The 19,533-nt window shown below is 48.7% G+C and overlaps 1 protein-coding gene across 3 annotated transcripts in view; it reads left to right on the forward strand.

Annotated features, from left to right (window-relative positions):
* The window catches only part of LOC119955420 (ral guanine nucleotide dissociation stimulator-like), a 187,038-nt gene that overhangs the window by 105,633 nt on the left and 61,872 nt on the right, over nt 1-19,533 (forward strand). The window lies entirely within an intron of this gene.

A 19,533-nucleotide genomic window follows, 5' to 3' on the forward strand; every position in this document is an offset into this window, starting at 1 on the left:
CTAGCTAGTAATTCCTAGAACAGGCACCAGGGGCTTATAGCTTTTGGGGGGGGGGGGGGCGCCGCACAACATCAAGTGTGGCTGACCAGGTGTCTCTCCCGCTCTTACCGCCAGCCATTGGCCTGTTGGAAGGCTTTGCAGGTTGACATTCCGCCTGCTTGGCCGCGGTATAGACGGGCCTTCCTAGGCCATCAAATCCTGGGGTGGGAGTCGAACCGGGAGGCTTCCGGCTCAAGAGGCAGGGGTGCTGCCCACTGCGTCTCAAAGCCTCTTGAAAAGAAGGTTAGGTTAAGGGGCGATTCAATCGAGGTGTTAAAATCTTTCATTAGTTTAGGTAGAGCCGATGGGAAGAAACGTGGCGAAAGGGGACAGCTTAAAGATGATTGACAAAAAATCCCAACAGTTTTGTGTTTAACTGTTGGGGGTCTGGGGTGTGCTGCCTGAAAAGGGTAGTGGGGAAACAGAGTCAACAACGGCATTTTTTAAATAAGTGCATGTTTGCTTTAAAATAAAATATTTGCAGGGCCAGTTGGAAAGAGCATGGGAGGGTACAGCACAAAGGGGCAGAGTGGCCACCTTCTGAATGGTACATTATTCTTCAATTCCGCTCCCGTCCAGACGGGAGCAAGGAAGCAGCTTTCCTGTGGGGTAAACCTGAAATATTCCCTTTTCTCTGGCCTGCTGGAACAGAGAAAAGCCATTTTCCAGGAACACGTGCTGGAAACCCCTGGCTCTGCCCTGGGAATTGCGTTAATGCTCTCTGTTAAATCATTGTTGGCAATTAGAATTGGCACAGCTGCAGAAAATAAAGAAAGCAATTTGCTCTGGGCCTATTTGGGGGAATTCCCTTTAATACAGGCTTTGCGTGTTGTTTATGACTGAGAGAGTCACAACGCGAGAGTGTGCCACGGTTGCAAAATGTGGGCGGTGGAGTAGTGGTGGTGCTGCTGGACTCGTTATCCAGAGACCCAGGGTAATGCTCTGGGGATCCTGGTTCCAATCCCAGAGATAATCCACTACCCCACCCCACTGGCAACAGGCATATGTTCCTCCTGATGTGTTGGTCAGGCTGGGTCTATGTGGACTACACTTTGATGCAGTGTAAGCGAGAGATAGACCTTCCAACACTTGATGAGATGCGAACACGATTTTATTTAACATCTGAACTATTTTACATGTTCCAACTGTGGGCTGACACTGTGCTGACTTGACTGGAGACCTGATGCTAGCCTGACCAGACTTACTGACTACCACGTGGTGTTTGCACTGGCTATGCTCACGAGCTCTGACTGTCTCAGAGGCTGGGTCCCGAGAGAGCGGGGGAAAACTGGTGCCCTCTGGCTTTATAGTGGTAGTGTCCTGTCTGGTGATTGGCTGCTCTGTTCTGTGTGCTTACTGGTCATCCAGTGTGTCAATCACTGCCTGTCTGCACTCCCATTATATACATGGATGTATATTTATGACACCTCCTGCCATTGACAAGATGGTACCTTTTATGAATTTTCGCTCCCAGCCTGATGCTTTTGGACACTGGGAACGCACGTAAAGAATTTGGGAAGGAAGTGCGGCACGGTGGCGCAGTGGTTAGCACTGCTGCCTTACGGCACTGAGGTCCCCGGTTCGATCCCGGCCCCGGGTCACTGTGGAGTTTGCACATTCTCCCCGTTCCTGCGTGGGTCTCGCCACCACAACCCAAAGATGTGCCGGTTAGGTGGATTGGCCATGCTAAATTGCCCCTTAATTGGGGGGAAAAAAAATGGGTATTCTAAATTTATTTAAAAAAAAGAATTTGGGCAGGCAATGGGCGGGATTTCCGTCCCGCCAGTATCGTTTTCCGGCGCAGTGCGCCCCCCTCCGGCAGCGGGATGTGAGGCTCCTCCACGTCGTCGGAAGCGTGCGCATGGGTGCGCTGGCGGAGAATCCCGCAGAATGGGCCCGCCAGGAGGTGCGAGATTCCGCCAGGCGCTGGTGCCTCCCAACGACAGGCTTTCCGTCTGCTCTCAGACATTCAAAGCCTGCTTTAAGCGTCAGTAGTTCTAACTCACAGTTTTCTCCTTGTGCACTGAGGAACTATTCACTGAGCCATGGTGCACTTTAGTCACCACATGCACAATGGAAGTGGCTGCCTCTGTTATTCTGTAACCAGAGATATGTGAACTGCCTGACTTATCAGAGATCCTCGAATGCTTCCTCTTCGGAAGTGTACGATTCACCAGCACTTGACGTTTGCGGCTCCCTGTCCAGGGATGCCTCCCTGCATCGGCATCGATACAACTAACATCACAGTCAGATTGTCAGGTCATTCGTCTCATTGCTGTTTACGGGAGCTGTCTGTGTGCATGGCAGCCATGATGTGGAGATGCCGGCGTTGGGACTGGGTGTGAGCGCAGTAAGAAGTCTTACAACACCAGGTTAAGTCCAACAGGTTTGTTTCAAACATTAGCTTTCGGAGCACTGCTCCTTCCATTCAACTGAGGAAGGAGCAATGCTCCGAAGCTAGTGTTTGAAACAAACCTGTTGGACTTTAACCTAGAACATAGAACATTACAGCGCAGTACAGGCCCTTCGGCCCCGATGTTGCGCCGACCTGTGAAACCCCTCTAAGCCCATCTACACTATTCCTTATTGTCCATATGTCTATCCAATGACCATTTGAATGCATTTAGTGTGGCAAGTCCACTACTGTTGTTGCAGGCAGGGCATTCCATGCCCTTACTACCTCTCTGAGTAAAGAACCTACCTCTGACATCTGTCCTATATCTATCTCCCCTCAATTTAAAGCTATGTCCCCTCGTGCTAGACATTACCATCCGAGGAAAAGGCTCTCACTGTCCACCCTACCTAATTCTCTGATCATCTTGTATGCCTCAATTAAGTCACCTCTTAACCTTCTTCTCTCTAACGAAAACAGCCTCAAGTCCCTCAGCCTTCCCTCATAAGATCTTCCCTCCATACCAAGCAACATTCTGGGTAAATCCCCTCTGCACCCTTTCCAATGCTTCCACATCCTTCCTATAATGCGGCGACCAGAATTGCACGCAATACTCCAAATGCGGCCGCACCAGAGTTTTGTACAGCTGCAATATGACTCATGGCTCCGAAACTCAATCCCCTCTACCAATAAAAGCTAAACACACCGTATGCCCTTTCTTAACAACCCTCTCAACCTGGGTGGCAGCTTTCAGGGATCTATGTACATGGACACCGAGATCTCTCTGCTCATCCACACTGGTGTTGTAAGACTTCTTACTGTGTGTACAGTGCCTGCCACGTTTCATACACCCAAAACACTGAGCACACTTTAAAAATGGTCCTATAGTGGCTGGAAGACACTTGGCTGGGGTTAGACATAGACATAGAACAGTACAGCACAGAACAGGCCCTTCGGCCCTTGATGTTGTGCCGAGCCATGATCACCCTACTCAAAACAGTAACCACCCTATACCCCGTAACCCAATAACCCCCCCCTTAACCTTACTTTTTAGAACACTTACAGGCAATTTAGCATGGCCAATCCACCTAACCCGCACATCTTTGGACTGTGGGAAGAAACCGGAGCACCCGGAGGAAACCCACGCAGACACGGGGAGGATGTGCAGACTCCGCACAGACAGTGACCAAGCCGGGAATCGAACCTGGGACCCCTGGAGCTGTGAAGCATTTATGCTAACCACCATGCTACCGTGCTGCCCTGGTTGTGGAAGGTACTGTACAGCGACACAAAGTGCTCATCTTAGGGTGAACTAGGTCAAGTTCCAATCTTGGGTCATTATTCTCGACTGACCCATAAATGCCTCAGTGGTGGTGTGCTACATTATCAGAGCCGCTGCCTTACACAGAGGGATAAACTGAGGCTCGTTTTCCTCTTGAGGTGGATGTAAAGGATCCTTTGGCAGTATTTGCGAAGAGCAGGAGAAAGCTCTCCCCGTGCCCCCTTTATCCCTCAACCGACCTCTCTTTCTAATCAGGTCAGTTATCCCGTTGCTGTATTCGCACCCTGCTCCGCGTTGGGGTTTTTCCTCAATGGAGATGTTTTCCAGAGGCGTCCGCCGAGCCAATGGAAATTCCAGGCTCGACTAAGAAGGCGGACATCCTAATCAAGCTGCTTCTTACTGAGTACAGTTCTGTGTTGCTGGCCCTCGCCAAGGCTGTGCCTTGTGCTGTGCTGTCCGTGCCTGACAACCGATACATTCCCCACTCACTCGGGGCCTGGCTTTCTCTCTCTCTCTCTCCTCTCTCCTCTCTCAGCTGCCAGGCTGTGTGGCTGCCACGTCATTGAAGTGTTTGCCTGTCCGTGTGACCATAAACAGAGTCAGCATGTTTCAGGCACACTGTGTCAGAGGAGCGTCCCGGATGCTTCTCTTTTGAGTCAAATCTTGTCACGAATCTAAAGTTAGCAAAAATATATGTGCCGTTTGTCACAGGTGCCATCTTAGCGATCGAATGTCGTAGCTGCCTCATGTTTAGTAGTTGGGAGAGAAGAGGCTAAACAGAAGCATCACCGTTGACCACCCCCCTGCTCCACCCACTTGCCTTCATTCCAACCCCAGCAAGAGGTCACTCGCTCAATAGCTATCAGTGGCGGAAGCCAATCTTTCCCTATAGACGGACCGCAGATCGTCAACAAATGCTTTTACGGTCCACAACGTACGCAAGCCATTTTAAACATTTTTTACATAGTCTACAGCTGACAGGGCGGCACAGTGGTTAGCACAGTTGCTTCTCCGCTCCAGGGTCCCAGGTTTGATTCCCAGCTCGGGGTCGCTGTCTGTGTGGAGTCTGCACGTTCTCCCCGTGTCTGCGTGGGTTTCCTCCGGGAGCTCCGGTTTCCTCCCACAGTCCAAAGACGTGCAGGTTAGGTGGATTGGCCATGCTAACTTGTCCCTTAGTGTCCAAAGGGATTGGGTGGGTTGCTGGGTACGGTACGGGACGCAGTTGTGGGCTTAATGGGGTTGCTCTTTCCAAGGGCTGGTGCAGGCTAAATGGGCCGAATGGCCTCCTGCTGCATTGTAAATTCTATGTCTATGTTCAAAACGGTGCCGTATAAATGCAAGATGTTGTTGTATCGCCTTATGAGTACCGTTGAAATGCCTTCCTGCCACCTGCACATCACCTTCTGTGGAAACAAGCTTTGATTTGAAGTGGGGGAGGGGAGGGGGGGGAGTGCGATATTGTCGACTGTGCTTACCGCAATTTTATCAGCAGGAACCGTGAGAGGCAGACTGAATTTCTTAGCGGGTCCTCGGCCAATGGGCAAATCCGATTTCAGGTCGCGCAGCGGGGAGGTGCTCTGGAAGGACGAGGTAATGGTACAGCTTGAGATGTTCAGCCTGTGTTTGCTCCAGTGCCTCAGTGGCTTTGAACGGAAATCAATACCATCTGCAAAACATTGCCATGATCACAGGATTGGTTGGAACACAAATCCTTCCCAGCTGAATTAAGGAAAAGTGTTCTGCGGGAATTCTTGTGTTTTGCCGAGGGAGCTAAAGGATTGAAGGGGAGAAGTTTCATTTGCTAAAATCTAGGGATAATTTACCTGATTGGTCATTTGGCCTCATTTTATGTGGAACTCTTTTCTGTCCAGGTCTCGGGTGCTGCACATTTTGTTTACTTAGCAGCCAGGATACCCTGGGAAAGTCAAATTTTTTTTTTAAATTGTGAATTCCTGATGCAAAATCAAGATCACTTAGACGTTTGGGGGAAGTTAAGAGTTGCCACCTGCTTCTAAGAGTGGAGTTATGGGGTGGGTCACTGTGCCAGTCTCACACTTGACCGTTTGACAATGACAAGCAGGTTAGGTGGATGGGCCGAATGGCCTCCTTCTGCACTGTAGGGATTCTGTGCATTCTATGGACAGATACCCTGCCCTTTATGGAAGCTTGTTTGCCAAGAGTAGGACCCCTGGCGGTAAGGAAGCTGACCTTGATGGTGGTTCTGGCCCGAAACAACCTCCCCTGTCTGACCAGAGGATCCATGAGAGGATGGGTTTCCAGACTGGACCCAGGGATGAGGGGTTTTTACGACAAGGTTAGGTTGGAGAAGCTGGGATGGTTTATCTTGGAGCAAAGGAGGTTGAGAGGAGATCTGGTACAAGATTATCACATGTTTAGATAACGTAAACAAAAACTATTCCCATGAGTGAATGGTATAATTGGGGGACGTGAATTGAACGTTTTGAGTAAGAGATAGGGGGGGGAATGTGAGCAGGTATATTTTTACCCAGCCAGTGGCAATAACCTGGAGCTCACTGCCTACAAGATTGTTGGAAGCGGAGATGATCAATTTCAAAAGGAAATTGGATGGGCACTTGAGGGAAATCATAGAATCATAGAATTTACAGTGCTGAAGGAGGCTATTCGGCCCATCGAGTCTGCACCGGCCCTTGAAAAAAGCACCCTACCTAAGGCCCTACTTCCACCCTATCCCTGTAACCCCACCTAACCTTTTTAACACTAAGGGACAATTTAGCATGGCCAATCCACCTAATCCGCACATCTTTGTACTGTGGGAGAAGACCGGAGAGGTCGGAGGAAACCCACGCAGACACGGTGAGAACGTGCAGACGCCGCACAGACAGTGACCCAAGCCGGGAATTGAACCTGGAGCTGTGGGGGAATGCGCAAGTGAATTGGACTGACTGGATTTAGCTACATCCAGAGAACTGGCATGGACCCGATGGGTTAAATGGCCTCCTTCTGTGCCTCAATGGCTCCTTAACTCCATGAGACCTGCCATTCACCTCACTACAAGGACCACCCCATCACATCACTATTGAAGATCTAATAGTCCAATGGGGAAGGTGTTATTTCAGATTGACCTGAGAGTTAATCCAGAGGTACCTGATGCCTGGAATCGTGAAGCCGATGACTGACGACAGTAATTAGAACTTGATCTGACTCATTTCACACAAAGGTCGGGATATTAAGCTGCAGAACACAAGGATGTAATATTACTAAGAGTGGTGACACTTCATTCCTTTGGTCATTAAGGATGAGGCATCATGGTGGTTGTTTTACTGAAACAGCGAACCAAAATCCTGAATTAAGCGTTTATTGATTGCGAGTTCAAATCCTGTGAGCTTAAGATCTGAATTCAGTTTTTAAAAATTCAGTACCAGTGGAGGCTTCAGTACAATTCAGTACAATTGCCGCTTTCAAAAAACTAAATACTAATGTCCTTCAAGGAAAGAAACATACTGTTTTGTCTGGGCTGGGTTAGGTGTGGACGCCAACTCTGCACCAATGTGGATGATTTTTCTCTGAGGTATTTCCCAGAGCTAATGTCCTCCAATAACATGGCTAATAGTTTATTTATTTCCTTCATGGGACATTGAAATCACCGGTCAGCCAGACCAGCATTTATTGCCCGCCCCTAATTGCCTTTGACCCGCGTGCAGAGGGCAACTAAGAATCAACCACATGGTCATGGTCCCCATCAGCAAGACTGTTTTTTCACAGGGCAGCACGGTAGCTAGCACTGTTGCTTCACAGTACCAGGGACCTGGGTTCGATTCCCGGCTTGGGTCACTGTCACTGGGTTAGCACACTGGGCTAAATCGCTGGCTTTGAAAGCAGACCAAGGCAGGCCAGCAGCACGGTTCAATTCCTGTACCAGCCTCCCCGAACAGACGCCGGAATGTGGCGACTAGGGGCTTTTTACTGAAGCCTACTTGTGACAATAAGCAATTTTCATTTCATTTCATTTTTCCGTGCGGAATCTGCACGTTCTCCCCTTGTCTGCGTGGGTTTCCTCCGGGTGCTCCGGTTTCCTCCCACAAGCCCCGAAAGGCGTGCTGTTAAGTGAATTGGACATTCTGAACTCTCCTTCTGTGTACCTGAACAGGCCCCTGAGTGTGGCGACTAGGGACTTTTCTTTTTTTTAAAATAAATTTAGAGTGTCCAATTATTTTTTTCCAATTAAGGGGCAATTTAATGTGGCCAGTCCACCTAGCCTGCACATCTTTGGGTTGTGGGGGTGAAACCCACGCAGACACGGGGAGTACTCCACACGGACAGTGACCCAAAGCCGGGATCGAACCTGGGACCTGAGCGCCGTGAGACCGCAGTGCTAACCACTGTGTCACCATGCTGCCCTGACTAGGGGGGATTTTCACAGTAACTTCATTGCAGTGTTAATGTAAGCCCACTTGTGACAATAAAGATTATTAATATTATTATATCCAGAATTGTAAATTGAATTTGAATTCTATGAGCTGACATGGTGGGATTTGAACCAATGGATGGGATTTTCCATCCCTTCCCGCTGGTGGGATCTTCTCGTCCTGCTAAAGGTGACCCCCTGCGGTGGGTCCCCCAATGGCCGACGGGAGAGCCATGCAAAACGCAGCAGACATCGGCGGGGCAGGAAGATCCCGTTGGCAGCCAATGCCGAAAAAGCATGCCCTGTTGGGGAGGGGGGTGAAATCTGGCCCAATGCCCCAGAGGATTAAGCTGAGCTTCTGCATTAGTTGTCCGGTAACGTTACCACCATCTCCCTCAGTAGCACTTCAAGGAGTTAACGCATCTTCGGATGTGCGGTGAAAAAAGGAATCGAATCACGCTTCATGTTATCACAATCAAGTTGTCCTATGTATGATGGCAACAGTCCTTTTATCGTTGTATTCTCTCATTGTGCTGTCAAACTGTTACCAACGGTTCGACACTTTCTCAAAATAACCCGGCATCGGCAATAAAAACATAAGAAATAGGAGCAAGAGTACACCAAATGGTTCTGCCTTTCAATACTGTGCTCCTGTCTCAACTCCACTTTCCTGCCTGTTCCCCAGATCTTTTGGTTCCCTGAGAAACCAGAATTACCAAGATTCACAATCCTTTGCGTGAAGAGGTTTCTCCTCATCTCAGTCCCGAACAATCAACCCATTGCCCTGATCTAGGTTCCCCCAGAGTCCACCCTGTCAAAGGTGCCAGCCTTGCCCAGGATGCTCCTTACACTGACAACGAATCATAAAGAAGAACCTCCCACTTCCACTTAGATGCCTCACATCATTAGCCAGACCTGACATGGCCGACTCAACGTGAGGATTTCTGGATGATATTTAGTCACTGCTTTCAAAAGGACTGGGTGGCACCTTGGTTGAGTCTGCCCCATGTCTGTCAGGAGCCTGGATTGAATCCAGCCCCAAGTGGCAGGGAGCAAGTGACGGTAAGCGCCTTGAGTGTAATGAGTTTGGATGGATTTAACCCGGTGTGTGTAGGCACACGGCAGAAAATTGCCTCAAATTACAAATTTCAAACATTCATTTTGCAAATGTCCCCTTTATGTTTGATGTGGAGATGCCGGCGTTGGACTGGGGTGAGCACAGTAAGAAGTCTTACAACACGGTAAGCAGCATGGTAGCATTGTGGATAGCACAATTGCTTCACAGCTCCAGGGTCCCAGGTTCGATTCCAGCTTGGGTCACTGACTGTGCGGAGTCTGCGCATCCTCCCCGTGTGTGCGTGGGTTTCCTCCCACAGTCCAAAAATTTGCAGGTTAGGTGGTTTGGCCATGATAAATTGCCCTTAGTGTCCAAAAATTGTCCTTAGTGTTGGGTGGGGTTACTGGGTTATGGGGATAGGGTGGAGGTGTTGACCTTGGGTAGGGTGCTCTTTCCAAGAGCCGGTGCAGACTCGATGGGCCGAATGGCCTCCTTCTGCACTGTAAATTCTATGAAAACCAGGTTAAAGTCCAACAGGTTTGTTTCAAACACTGCTCCTTCCTCAGGTGAATGAAGAGGTAGGTTCCAAAAACGTATATATATACATAGACAAAGTCAAAGATGCACGATGATACAAAATGTATCGTCTTGCATATTTGACTTTGTCCATATATATATGCTTATGGAACCTACCTCTTCATTCACCTGAGGAAGGAGCAGTGCTCGTAAACTACTGATTCGAAACAAACCTGTTGGACTTTAACCTGGTGTTGTATGTCTTATTACTGTGCCCTTTATGTTTGCAATACATTTTTACCTATTGTATTGTCCTGTAACATGCTCCCACATATATATGTTGCCCCACCTAGGTCTGTTCCTGTGTATGACATACATGCCCCCCCTCCGGTCCCCCACCCCGGCCCCTGTGTACATGGTCCTATGTATAATGATGCCCAGTATCTCTGATTACTGACTTAGTGATGCATTTAACCTTTCTCCTTTTACAAGTGAGGCACAGAGGGAAATGGGAAGATGCATTTGATTCCCTTGCTCTCAGCCCCACTCTCTGGAGACACAAGGCTGTCAAATTAGCAGTTTTATGATTGCTGTGCCTATTCAGTGGGAATTGGTCAGGATTGAAATGTCAAAACCCATTTCTCTGGCGATTATTAACAAATGTCAATGACTGAATGGTGACCTTCATTGCAATATCAGATGAAGTGTTCAAAGGTGCAGCATTGATCTAAAACCTCCGCGTCGTTAAGAGGGCAATAAGGGGGGTTTAAAAAGGAAACTGCAGGTTTTGAAATTGAAACATTGTTGAAATTCTAACATGAGTGTGGACTCACGCTGATTTTAACTGGCACTGTTAAGCCCATTGGCTGTGTAAATACATAGATACATACATGGAAGATAGGAGCAGGAGGAGGCCTTTTGGCCCTTCGAGCCTGCTCCACCATTCATCACGATCATGGCTGATCATCCAACCTCTATAGCCTAATCCTGCTTTCTCCCATAGCCTTTGATCCCATTCACTCCAAGTGCGATATGCAGCCGCCTCTTGAATACATTCAATGTTTTAGCATCAACTACTTCCTGTGGTAATGAATTCCACAGGCTCACCACTCTTTGGGTGAAGAAATGTCTCCTCATCTCTGTCCAAAATGGTTTACCCCGTATCCTCAGATACACCCATCATTGGTAACATCTTCCCTGCATCTGCTCTGTCTAGTCCTGTTGGAATTTTATAAGTCTCTATGAGATCCCCCTCTCATTCTTCTAGGCTATTCAACCATGAAAAAAAGAATGAACTTGCTTATATTGTATCTTTCACAAGCTCAGGCCAGCTCAAAGCCAATGAAGTACTTTATTTGCATCTACCATGATTGGAATGTAGGAAACATGGCGCCCCGCTTGTATAGACCTGGTCCCACCAACAACAATCAAGGTTTTGGTTGAGGAATTAATATTGGCCAGGACACTGGGGAGAGCACCCCTGCTCCTGGAGATCTTTTCTATCTGCTCAATGAGAGGCCAGACTTGGTTCACCTGAGAGGTGGCACTTCCAGCAGTGTAGCACTCTGTCAGTGCCACACACACACACACTGGAGTGTCAGCCGAGACGATCAAGTGCCTGAGGTGGGATTTGAACCCACCAACCTGCTGACTGAGAAGCACAAATGCTGCTGTTTGAGTCACGGCTGGCACCAGGAGGGAGAGGGCGAGGAGGAATCGTCGCTGATCCTGACATCCAAGTGTGCACATTGCAGCATGAGTCACAGAGATGGTATCAGAGAGAATCTGGGCTGACCTTCACTCCTTCCCCGCAGCAGGGGGGGGGGGGGCTCCGAGACCACTGTCCCTTTTCACTTGGTCGGGCTAAACCTGGAACGTCCTTGCCTCCTTAACCAGTGCTTTCCCCTTGCTTGGGGGAATCCTGGCTTCTGTCCAGGGGATATCCCTCCCCCACCACCAGTGAAAACTACATGCAGTTCTGGAAACTACCTCCTCAAATGTCAATAACAAACGCTTGGTAATTAACGAGCCTCACCAGTTTCACCAAGATAAATAATGTGTGATAGTCCTCCTTAATTGCCAGCTCACACTAACAAACAAAAGGAAGAGTTGCATTTATATCGCGCTTTTCATGACACCGACCGTCTCAAAGTGTGTTCCAGATAATACACTTCTGTGATAATACACTTCTGTTTTTGAAGTGTAGTCACTATTGTAATGCAGGAAAAGCAGCAGCTAATTTTTACACAGCAAGATCCCACAAACAGCAATGTGATCATGACCAGACGATCGCTCATCGTGATGTTAATTGAGGGATAAATACTGGCCAAGGCACTGGGGATAACTTGAAGATAAAAGCAAACTCCCAGAGAATAACTGCCCTGCTCCACTTCAAATCAGTGTCCATGGGATCTTTTACATCCACCTGAAAAGGCCGACAGGGCCTCAGTTTAATGTTCACGTCCAATAGGCAGTACCTCTGACAGTGTGGCACACCTGCAGTAGTGCACAGGGCTGCCAGTGTAGGTTTATATGCTCAGATGACTGCGAGGTGAATGTGCTGACCACTGGGCCATGGCTGATTCACGCCAATCCTTGACTTTCAATCCGACATTCGAGATTAAAGAAAAACCGACTGTACAGCTCGGAGCAAAACTGAGCCAGACTGGAGAGTGCGAGCCCCTGGCATCTGTGGGGTGGAGGGGCGGGGGGGGGGGGGGGGGGTGGGGGGGGGGGGGGGGGGGGGGGGGGGTCCCTGTGTTCGAGCTGAATGGAAATTCTCCAGCTAAGGCAGTGCAAAGCCTTTCTATCTCTGTCAGATGCCTCAACCTGCTATGTCCAGCGGTTTCTGTTCATGTGGCCAGCTAGATGGGGAAGCCACTGTTACAGCATAATTATTGATCGAGGTTTCCCATGTGCCACACTGTCAAGTAGCTTTTTGGGGCGGAGGGGGGGGGGGGGGGGGAGGAGCGAGAGGGGCTGGATACATTTCCTTAGTCCCTATGGACAAGGAAGGAAGGCCACTGGTTAGCCACAACCCACAATCCCGCTGTCACCTTCCCCTCGAAATCTACTCTCCAGCAGCTCTCCACGTAGCGCACAGTGGCTTCACAGCTCCCGGGTCCCAGGTTCGATTCCCTGCTGGGTCACTGTCTGTGTGGAGTCTGCATGTTCTCCCCGTGTCTGCGTGGGTTTCCTCCGGGTGCTCCGGTTTCCTCCCACAGTCCAAAGACGTGCAGGTTAGGTGGATTGGCCATGCTAAATTGCCCTTAGTGTCCACAAAGGTTAGGAGGGGTTATTGGGTTAGGGGGATAGGGTGGAAGTGAGGGCTTAAGTGGGTCGGTGCAGACTCGATGGGCTGAGTGGCCTCCTTCTGCATTGTATGTTCTATTATGTGGCTGGATTAAACAGGAACAGCCTCCTGTGGGAATGTGGGGATGGACCCCAGGGCTGGGAGATCGGAAATAAGAAGGCAGACCGAATTAGGTTTTAAACAGCATGGGCAGAGGGTCATAGAAAGTCCGAGTGAAATCAGTCAAGCAGCACGATTCCGTAAAGATTAACCAGTCCTGTTCATGCTGATGGACTGCATGTTGCGCTGGGCTACACAACCTGAACAACAGGTTCATATAAAACAGGTTCATATAAAACTAGGGTGGCACGGTGACACAGTGGTTAGCACCGCTGCCTCACAGCACCAGTGACCCGGGTTCAATTCCGGCCTTGGGTGAATACCTATGTGGAGTTTCCACATTCTCCCCGTGTCTGCTTTCCTCCGGGTGCTCCGGTTTCCTCCAAAGGTGTGCAGGTTAGGTGGTTTGGCCATGCTAAATTGCCCCTTTGGGTGGGGTTGCAGGAATAAGACGGGGGATTGGGCCTAAGTAGTGTGTGGCTTTTCGAAGGGCGGTGCAGACTCAATGGGCCGAATGGAGGGATTCTGTGATTCTTTGATCACTTTCTGGCAAATCTGCATATTAGAGTGAGACAGCTAGTCTCACTCTAATGTGCATTCCTGAGATCTATACAAGGCATGCATCTAAGCCTTGGAGACCTACACAAATGGGATGAGATGGAACGGCACTCGTCGGGGGCAGATGAGCCGGTCACCCACCTCCTTGTGGAATGTGCCTTTGCAAAGAAGGTCTGGAGAGAGATGCGGTGGTATTTGTCAAGATTCATCCCGAGCAGCTCTGTGACACAGGACTCTGTGCTCTACGGACTGTTTCCAGGGGACACACACCGAGACAAACATCAACTGCTGCTGGAAGGTCATCAACTCGGCGAAAGACGCTCTTTGGTCTGCCCGAAACTTGCTGATCTTCCAGTGCAAAGAATTGTCCTCGACCGAGTGTTGCAGACTGGCACATTCCAAGGTCCAGGACTACGTACTGAGGGACGCACTCAAGCTTGGGGCAGCTGCCGCCAAGGCGCAATGGGGAAAGGCCACTGTGTAAGGTCTGACCAGCAAATGTACACCGAGGGGTGGGTAACCGTGTAAAACCCCTCGGTCTGGGTCATTAACACTCCAATGTACAAAAGCATTGAAAGAAACACGACTATGTGAATACTTAAGAAAGAATTGTAAAGTAAACAGGGAAATAGTGGAATATCATCCCAATTGAATGCAAGAAAGTCAAGTGAATATGTAACTTTTTAAAAAATAAATTTAGATTACCCAATTATATTTTCCAATTAAGGGGCAATTTAGCGTGGCCAATCCACCTACTCTGCACATCGTTGGGTTGTGGGGACGAAACCCACGCAGACACGGGGAGAATGTGCAAACTCCACACGGACAGTGACCCAGAGCCGGGATCGAACCTGGGACCTCAGCGCCGTGAGGCAGTTGTGCTAACCACTAGGCCACCGTGCTGCCCGTGAATATGTAACTTTGATGGAAATGTACAGTCATAACAATTCGAAATGTTCTGTAATTTCTATTAGAGATTTTTATCAATAAAGTATATTTTTGGGAAATAAAACTCGGGATCTGCTAGGGGATTGGAGAAGCCCGGGTGCGTGCCCTCTGGGCTGAGTGACAACCTAGCAATGCTGGTACCACCTCGGCACCCTGGCACTGTCCGCTCTGAGTGACGGGCAACACCCGGCTAACCACACACTACGGGACTCTGTCTCCATTCAGGTAAATCACACTCAGTATCTCTGACGGTGCAGCACTCCCTCAGTACTGGCATGTCAGTCTTAATTTTTTTTTTTAAATTTAGATTAGCCAATTATTTTTTCCAATTAAGGGGCAATTTAGCATGGCCAATCCACCTACTCTGCACATTTTTGGGTTGTGGGGGCGAAACCCACGCAGACACGGGGGAGAACGTGCAAACTCCACACGGACAGTGACCCAGAGCCGGGATCGAACCTGGGACCTCAGCGCCGTGAGGCGGTTGTGCTAACCACTAGGTCACCGTGCTGCCCTATGTCAGTCTTAATTGTTGTGCCCAAGACCTGTCCAGCTCACCCTTGTTGGAAGTGAGTGTGTACGGGAGTTTAAATGTCCACCTCCTGAATCACCCTGTGATTGAGCAGCTTGCTGCCCATTCAGTGTCTAGACTCACAAATGGCCACAAAGTGTGACGGGAGTGCAGGATGTTCCCAATTTAAACGAAATAGATGTAATGCACTCACAAATATAAACTACTGTATCAGAGTCTTCCCTCGACTGAATGCTGCAGGGAAGTCTATTATATCACTGTTATTGTACAATATCAATCAGCGTGCATTTTCAAACAATGTGCAGTGCTAAAAATGTCCGTCGAGTTATACCTGGCTTGACTGATGTCACCCAAGCACATCATAGGCATATCACAAATGTTTCCACTGGGTGTTTCCTGAGCATCTCTGTCACATTCTCCTCATTTTTTCTGAAGAACTCACCAGACTAGAAAGTGATATTTATAGGCACATTGATAAAGAACTTCTCAGTATAGCCACTGAAATTAAAACAGTTCAGCCTTACGTTTGTGCCAGCAGCGTAGTCATTGAGATATCTGGTGGGTGATTGGAATTGTAAATCAGAAAAGCTCTTGCCGGACGACAGAGTTTACCCTTCTCGGCTTGACTTGTACTGGATAGATTATGTGAGCATCGTGAGGTACCATTGATGATGTGAATGTTATTGATGACGCACGTACTTTCAAGCTGTGGGCTCGACTTCAGAATTACTCCCATCTCGCTTGTTTGAATCTCTCCAATCTAACTTTAGCCCCGGTCGCAAGTAAACAGTATCAATCGAGATTACAACTGTGCCCAGTGTTGTCACCCTCCACTGCCGCAAACACTTATTTTTTATTAATTTATTCGTTCATGGGACGGGGGCCACCATTTATTGCCCATCCCTAATTGCCCTTGAACTGAGTGGCCGGCTGGGTCAGTTGAAGTATGGGACTGTGTATATAGCACTTCCCATAGAATCCCTGCAGTGCTTAAGGAGGCCATTTGGCCCATCGACTGTGCACCGACGGTCTGAAAGTGCACCCTGCCTAGGCCCACTCCCCTGCCCTACCCCAATAACCCGTAAGCCCACTTAACCTGCACATCTTTAGACACTAAGGGACAATTTAGCATGACCAATCCACCTAACCTGCACATCTTTGGGAGGAAACCGGAGCACCCGGAGGAAACCCATGCAGATAGAGGGAGAAAGTTCAAACTCCACACAGACAGTGACCCGAGGCCGGAATTGGACTCGTGTCCCTGGTGCAGTGAGGTAGCAGTGCTAAATACTGCCATAATGATGTGGTAAGAGAACCCATGACCGGGAGAGGAAGGTAGAATGTTCATGGCTTCAGCAGTGTAACAGCTCATCATGGACAGCTGGACATAGTTTGTTTGTATAATATACACCAGTTTGAACGTACCGACGTCTCAGTAATCATTCCAAAGCGAGACTAACCAGCATGCATCAGGAGGCATTCGCTCGGCTATTGTGTCCTCTGGAACTAGCCTATGAATTCCTTCTACCTTTCAACTTCCTTCTCTTCTTCCAGGAAGTTCCTCACAACTGGCTGTGGTTTACCATTTCCCTCTTGTTGATTGGTTTTGTCATACTGTACACACCTTAGCGACATGCGTTGAGTGTGAAAGAATTGAAAGCAGTTGGGGTGGTTGCTGACGACAGGAAACCAAATTCGTTCAATTGTAATTTTTGGTTTGGCGTCAGTTCACTAAAGAAGACTTGTAATGACACTAGACAGATAATAGGTCTGTAGGAATGTTAAGAGAAATTGTACAGCAGTTCATGATCCTATGTACTCTGGTTACCATACCTGATTGGAGTATAGGTATATGCCAAACAGATATTTCCAGTATGCCCCATCTGGAAGAATCTTATGCATTGTGGAATGGAAAGACATCGAACCACAGCCCTGACTTTCCCTCCCTTCCTGCCAGGGGCCATCCGCTCTCGCTTTACCCTCTTCATGGATGGGTCTGTGACCTGAGAGGCCTCAAGGAGTATGGAGGTCAGGCGGGGGTGTGAAGTGGCACTTGTTGTGACCACTAATAATCATTGGTCAGTCTCATGCACTTGGGTGAATGACTGAGTGCCTATGGTAGGTGCACTGCCTCATGGACTGGGCAAAGCGAGACATGGGTTCATTCCCCAGTTTGTGCTGTCTGCCGATCCCAGTTTTGGGGGGGACTGGGGGTGCAATAATTGTCTTCAATATCCGCAAGGGAAAAGGAGCAGACTCAGTGGGCATGTGTGTGTGTATGTGCGTGTAGGGGGTAACAACAAGCACTAAGTTTGGCTGTTGCCCTTCATAATCTGTTGACTATGACAGTATGGCCATACATAACAAATGGAATGTTTCAAAAAAGGTATTGGCGCTGGCATGTGTCAGGTAATGTTTCTGTGCTGCCCTCCCAGTCAATCTGCTAGGAATTATAAAATCATATTGCACAGGAGTCCATTCAGCCCATCATGCTTGTACCATTTATCGAACTGGCCCAATGTGCCCCCTGTTGCTTCAAATGTTTCTTTTTCGAGTGCATGGCAAGTTATTTATTGGAAGGTTCAATCCTTCCACCACAACCAACGAACAGTAGAGACCCGCGTGCCATCTACGAGATGCACTGCAGCAACTCATCAAGGTTCCTTCGACAGCACCTTCCAATTGCCATCTCGAAGGACACGAGCAGCAGATACCTGGGAACCCCACCACCTGGAGGGTCCCCTCCAAGTCACTCACCGTCCTGACTTTGAAATCGCCATTCCTTCACTGTCACTGGGGCAAAATCCTGCTCCTTCCCTAACAGCATGGTGGGTGTACCTACACCTCAGGGCCTGCAGTGGTTCTCACCACCACCTTCTCAAGGGCAACTAGGGATTCACAATAAATGTTGGACTAGCCAGCGACTCCCACATCCCATGAATTCATTTTTTCAAAAAAATGATCTGAACTTGCTTTCAAGACAACGCAGCCCCATACCATAACAACTCGCTGCGTAAATCATTTTCTAACCCACATTCTCCTCATCTCTCCCTGGCTTTTTGTTTTTCCTAATTAGCTTCAATCTGCATTCTCTGGTTGGCCAGCTTCCTGTCAGTAAAAAATGTCTCCCCCCCCACCTCTCCACTCGAGCAGAAGTCCTGTAGGAGGTGTGTACAGTTGGACGGAGATGAGAGCAATGTGCTGACTAACAGGCCGTCCCTACTTTATTTGCCTCCCTGCTGCAGTTCTGCCCCTCCAATGTGGCTGCTTGCTGCCAACCGCTGACAGAGGACAGCGTTAATCATTAAAAACCTGCTGGACTGATGACTGAATCTAATTAAAGACGGTCACTGCTCGGCCTCTATCAGAGAGCAGACCATTGACCGTAAAAAGCAGCGAAAGGAACAACATTGCAAAGGGGTTTGCAAATCTGTGTTGGACATATTCCAGGTCGGGTCACATGTTGGAATGAGCTAGCAAAAGCAAGAGAGCCCTGAATTTATACAGCGTTGTAATGTCTAATGATAACATCACATAGCCATTGCTCGCGCTGCTCACCACACTGAGGCTGCTTCACTATATCAGAACAAGAGGACAAGATTTCGCATTCAGCGTTTATTAAGAGAAATCCCTGTGATTGTTCCCCCAGGCTGCGAGGAGCAGTGCTCTCCGATTAATCCTGGCCTCTCCCGGACAGTATAGGGGAGATTGGCAGGCCTCACATCCAGGGGAGATTCCCTGCTGTGTTTTTACTATCTGGAAGCAAATGGTGTAGAATTGTTTTAGAGTTATGGGTCGCCCTTTTAGGACAGGAGAAATGTTTTCTCCCAGAATGCTGTGCGAGTGTGGAACTCTGCCTCAGAAGTTGGTGGAGGCAGGGCGATTGAATATTTAAAAAAATTAATTTAGAGTGCCCAATTCATTTTTTTTCAATTAAGGTGCAATTTAGCGTGGCCAATCTACTTACCTTGCACGTCTTTTGGGGTGTGGGGGTGAAACCCAAGCAAACACAGGAAGAATGTGCAAACACCACACTGACAGTGGCCCAGAGCCGGGATCGAACCCGGGACCTCGGCGACGTGAGGCAGCAGCACTAACCACTGCACTGCCCTGCTTGAATATTTTTAAGGCAAATTGGGGGAGATTGATTCTTGTTAGGCAATAAAATCAAAGATTATCAGGGGGAGATGGGAATGCAGAATTTGGATCGCAAACTGATACAGCAATGGCCTTATTGAACAACGGAGTGTCATAATATACACATCAGTATATAATGGTGCAGAGACACACCCTGACTGACACACTGCAAGACCAATCAACACACACAACACAGCAGCCAATCACCAGTTAGGGCACGCTCACTAGAAAGCCAGAGGGCACTAGTTTTCCCGCTCATTCGGGATGCAGCCT

Source organism: Scyliorhinus canicula, chromosome 21, assembly GCF_902713615.1.
Source record: "Scyliorhinus canicula chromosome 21, sScyCan1.1, whole genome shotgun sequence".
NCBI classification, from domain to species: Eukaryota; Metazoa; Chordata; class Chondrichthyes; order Carcharhiniformes; family Scyliorhinidae; genus Scyliorhinus; species Scyliorhinus canicula.